Source organism: Siphateles boraxobius, unplaced genomic scaffold, assembly GCF_051911475.1.
Source record: "Siphateles boraxobius isolate OS27281-9 unplaced genomic scaffold, OSU_SipBor_1 22, whole genome shotgun sequence".
NCBI lineage: Eukaryota > Metazoa > Chordata > Actinopteri > Cypriniformes > Leuciscidae > Siphateles > Siphateles boraxobius.
This window is the reverse complement of record NW_027508833.1, coordinates 1,634,463-1,640,062: the sequence shown is the minus strand read 5'-3', so window position 1 is coordinate 1,640,062 and position 5,600 is coordinate 1,634,463.

Genomic DNA, 5,600 nt, shown 5'->3' with positions numbered 1-5,600 from the left:
AATTAACTACTGTGATTTTTATTCGTGTTTTTGTCAGCTAAAAAAAATCCCTATAAATGTTAGATTTATAATAAATAATTATTTGCTTATTTACTTTTGGTCATATAGTATGTGTCATTGTAGCTGCTGTCAACCGCTTAACTGCCACTGCAACAGACCAAGAAATTGAAAATTGGATCAAAAGATGGCTGCAGCTTGCCACAGACAGGGATGGAGGCTTGCGGGTGGAGGGGAGTGGTTCTTGTCTTCTTCACCCCCAAGCGCTGGCAAACCTCACTGAACAACCGGCTTTCAAAGTTACGCCCCTGGTCACTGTGAAGTTCATCCGGCACCCCAAACCGGGCAAACATCTCGTCCACTAGTCGCTGTGCCGTAGTGGAAGCACTCTGATCCGGCACTGCATACGCCTCCGGCCACTTCCTAAAATAGTCCATAGTGACCAGGACAAAACGGTTGCCGGCATCTGTAATGGGAAATGGACCCAAGATGTCCACACCAATCCTCTCCATAGGCGCCCCGACTAAGTACTGCTGTAATGGCGCATGAGAGTGTTGACTGGGTCCCTTCTGTGCCGTGCAAATATCGCAGCAATGAAAATACAGCTCTGTATCCTGCCGATATCCCGGCCTGTAGAAACGCTGCCGCAGCCGCCGCACTGTCTTGGAGTTCCCGAAATGGCCTGTCCCGCTGCCCCATGAACCCAACGGAGGACCTCCGGCCGCAGAGCGTGGGGAACCAGGAGTTGCATCCGGTCGATCCCCCCACCCGGTGCCTGCCACCGCCTATAGATCACGCCTTCGTGGAGCTCCAGGCTGCCCCACTGAGAATGAAGCGTCTTGATCTCGGGCCCCTGGGAGGACACGGCTGGCCAGCCCGGACATGTTTGGGCCTCTAACCAGCCCCTGACCTTCATCAGTACCTGATCATTCGCCTGCTGTTGCCTCAGCTGCTCGGTGGTGAACGGCTCCCCATCTCCACAGGTGTCACCCGGCCTCACTGCTGCTGACGATGGCCCTAGACATCGTTCTTCCTGGCGACTGCAGTACCGACATTCGTCAGCAAGGCATGGACGTCTGGAGAGGGCGTCAGCGTTAGCATGCTGCCGCCCTGGTCGGTGTTGAACCTCGAAGTCGTACTCTTGAAGGATCTCCAGCCACCTTGCCACCTGACCCTCTGGCTGGCGGAAATTCAGCATCCAAGTGAGGCTAGCGTGGTCTGTCCTCAGTGTGAACCTGGTGCCCAGGAGGTATGGCCTGAAGTGATGGACGGCCAAGACCACCGCTAGCAACTCCCGCCGGGTGACGCAGTAATTTCTTTCTGCGCGACTGAGGCTGCAACTATAGTAGGCCACCACTCGCTCTCCATTCTCCCCCCTCTGGGATAGTACGGCCACGACCCCCACGTTACTGGCATCAGTGTCCACAAGGAACGGTTGATTGGGATCAGGGTAGGCTAGGACTGGAGTGTCGATGAGAGCCGCTTTTAGTTGTCGAAAGGCCGCAGCGCAATCCTCAGACCACCCAAAACGCCGGCCCTTGTTTGTCAGCTGATGTAAGGGGCTGGCAATGGTTGCAAAGTCTCTGACGAACCTCCTGTAATAGGAAGCCAGGCCCAGAAAGCTCCGCAGCTCAGTGATGTTGGCTGGTGGGGGCCAGTCCCTCACCGCGGCCACCTTTGTTGGGTCGGTAGCCACCCCGTTATCACTGACCACGTGTCCCAGGAACTGCGTCTGGCGAGTGAGCAAGTTGCACTTGGCCGGGTTCAGCCGCAACCCAGCACTACGGATGGCTGTCAGGACCTCCCGTAAGTTTTGGACAGCCTGGTCAAAGTCTCTGGCATGGACCAACAGATCATCCAAGTAAACCACACAGCGGGCGCGGGGAATGTCTTTAAGGACCCGCTCCATCAGCCTTTCAAAGGTGGCTGGGGCATTACACAGTCCAAAGGGCATCACTTTAAACTGCCACAGTCCTTGCCCTATTGTAAATGCAGTTTTGGGCCGGGCCTCTGCTGCCAGCTCCACTTGCCAATACCCACTGCGCAAGTCCAAAGAGCTGACCCACAGGATCCAGCTACATAATCCAATGCATCATCAATGCGCGGCAGTGGGTATGAGTCCTTGCGGGTGACCGCATTTAGTCGCCGAAAGTCCACACAAGACCCTATTGCCTTACACATCTCTCTCCATGACGGTGAGAGACACATTTTTACATAAGGCAGTAAATGGACCAATAACATCTGATCTAACTTGAACATTAACACACATAACTTTACTATCACAAAAACTTAAAGATCTTACTGTAATAACACATAAATCAACTCCCAATAAACAATTACCCATAATGCACCCAGCTGCTAGCGCTGAATGCCAGGTCATTACAATATATTGTTGTTAATGAGCTAACGCCGTGGACGATTAAAATATCTCCACGATCTGCTTTTGAAGAAATGTTGAACCGTTAGTATCGTGCATTATATCAGTTGCATTTCTGGTGCCTCCGTCTCAGCATAGGCTACAACGCGACGTATATTCACATAAAATGTTAACGCAGAGGAAGGGACACTGCAGTTCACAAATTAATTTATGTGCATGTGCTTTAAAGCCTTGCCGGTTAAACAAGTCATTCACGTGTTGATGCGCGGCTCTAAAACGTGCGCTTTTACCTGGTTCAGGGGCGGAGCCAGACGATGTAAACATTCGGGGCTTAGCCCAAACCTAGGGGGGTCCAGGGGCATACTCCCCCGAGGAGATTCTTTTTCCCATTTACGTCAGCTAAATGCACTATTTTCAGGCTGTTTGAGATAATAGAATGCCTAAAAATCTATACACTATCTGGGAAAATTATGATAGTTAGGCCTACTCAGTAAAAAAAAAAAAAAAAAATCACCCAGTAGAGCCTACAACCTATTTTGTATTTAATTGTTCTCAAACCCCTTTTAGACTCGCTGATAATAATTTAAGACTCATGTGTGCAATAAAAGTTCCAAAGACCTGTGTCTTATTATTAAATATGTATACTTTTTGTTCAGAATTGCTGCATTAGATATAGATGATATTTTGTAATATGTTACAGTAAAATAATGATGCGTTGTCCAAAAAGCTTACATATAAAATTGTGGACAGAGATATTCATTTAATTGGCAATACTCTGCTACCATTTATTCATTATTACTGTTCACCATAACAATTCCTTTAATTATGTAAATACCAATACGTTTATTACATTATTACAGGCGCATCTCAACAATTTTGAATATTGTTGAAAGGGTCATGGTTCTGCACCACCAGAACAAAACTGACAGATTAAATTCTCAGGAAACCTTTGCAGGTGTTTTGAGTTGATTAGCTGATTAGAGATCTTGTCAGGTCGTATAAAAAATGATTTGTTCTAAAATTCTAATACATTTTGAGATAGGTGTACTGGAGTTTTGATTTCCATGAGCTGTAAGCCCTTATCATCAAGATTAAAACAATAAAATGCTTGAAATATTTTACTTTTTATGTAATGAATGTAGAATATATTAAAGATTTACTTTTTAAATTAAAGTATGGGGGGAAAAATAACTTATTGACGATATTGATGCATCTGTACTTGGAATTGTTGTCATCACTTAACTCAAGTGTTACAACAGCGGATTCACATGTGACACTTGTCCGCGGTTCGTCTGACGCTGCTTCTGAATCTCTCTCAGGCCTGTGAGGTTTACTGTTAGTGTTCCGTATAAAAAACTTTGTAATGTCCATAATAACTTCAGCCGGTTAGCCAGTAAGCTCGCTACGACGCCTACAACAGCCCGTCAGCGGCCAGCCCCTGATGACAACGGCGAAGAAGAAAATTTATATTCTTCTTCGTTAGTTTATTGGCAGTTGGCAAACAAGCTGAGTGATGCGCAATGCATTACCGTCCGCCACCACACACGGTAATAGAGCCTTTGTTTCATTTTTTGCCGCTCCAGTCAGAAAGACTGAGAGGAAATGAAACAAAGTTGAAGTTATTTTAAAAAACCTAAAAGATTCTGGGCTTTTGACAAAACATTCGGGGCTTAAGCCCAATTAGCCACCCCCCGCTCCGCCCCTGGCCTGGTTACTGAACCAAGTTATCTTTCTAGTCTTATTGCGCTAAAACTGTCAAATACACACAAGGTTTACATAAACAAAGTTGGTTATGTACTATAAAGTGAAACAAACAGAGAATTGAGAGAAAATCTTTCTAGTCAAATGTCAGAGGCTGGAAGTAGCTACTACGCATCAGTTATCGCGTAAGGATCATACCCTACCGATGATATTTTTTTAAAGTAGCGTTTCTTTTTGTGGTAATCTAGGTGCGAAATGTTGTCTTTCGTAGCCATTTACTGTATCCATATGAAGCTCTAAATCGTAGAAAGCTAGATAGCTAATGTGTGTCAGGTACTCAAGATTGCGGCAGTCAATTGGAAAAAGAGCGGATGACGTAAGAGGTCACATGACTGAGATTCATGAATATTTCGCAGTAGAGTCCATACAAACTCCGCTGTTCTGCGCTCTAGCCAGAGAATACTCCCGTTGCAGGAACACTTTTAGTAGTCCAAGAAGAAGCAAATATATTTATTAAGTAGCTATAATTTTAAGTATTATATTTCACCAGATTTTATAGTGTAAAACATATTCAAGCGCAAATGAGAACCGTTTCGAGGGGGATGCCAGGTGTGAAGAAAAAAAAGAAAGAAAAAAAACGAATATTCGAATGTCACATTTTCAAATCGAATACCAACCCACCAAACGAATATTCGAATATTCGAATACACTCACACACATCATCAACTCATCCCTCCATACTGGCATTTTTCCTACAGCATTTAAGCAGGCTCGGGTAACCCCACTGCTTAAAAAACCAACTTTAAACACATCACTTCTAGAGAATTACAGACCTGTCTCTCTCCTACCTTTCATTGCAAAAACACTTGAAAGAGTTGCTTTCAACCAAGTATCATCTTTCCTGTCTCTGAATAACCAGCTGGATGTTAACCAATCTGGCTTCAAGAAAGGGCATTCGACCGAGACCGCATTACTTTCAGTCACAGAAGCCCTGCGGATCGCCAAAGCTGCTTCCAAATCATCAGTTCTCATTCTCCTAGACCTGTCTGCTGCCTTCGACACTGTGAATCATCAGATCCTTCTGTCCACCCTCTCATCACTGGGCATCACTGGATCTTCCCTCCACTGGTTTGAGTCCTATCTCACAGGTAGGTCATTCAGGGTCGCATGGAGAGGCGAGGTATCCAAAGTACATCGACTGACCACAGGGGTTCCCCAGGGGTCAGTCTTTGGACCCCTCCTCTTCTCCATTTACACCACATCACTGGGACCCATCATACAGGCACATGGTTTCTCTTACCATTGCTATGCTGATGACACCCAGCTCTACCTCTCATTTCAACCAGACGATCCCACAGTAGCTGCACGTATCTCTAGCTGTCTGGCGGACATCTCGGCATGGATGAAGGAACATCACCTGCAGCTCAATCTGGCAAAGACTGAGCTTCTTGTTCTCCCTGCCAATCCGTCTCTACAGCACGACTTCACTATCCAGTTAGACTCATCCTCAATCACCCCATCAAGG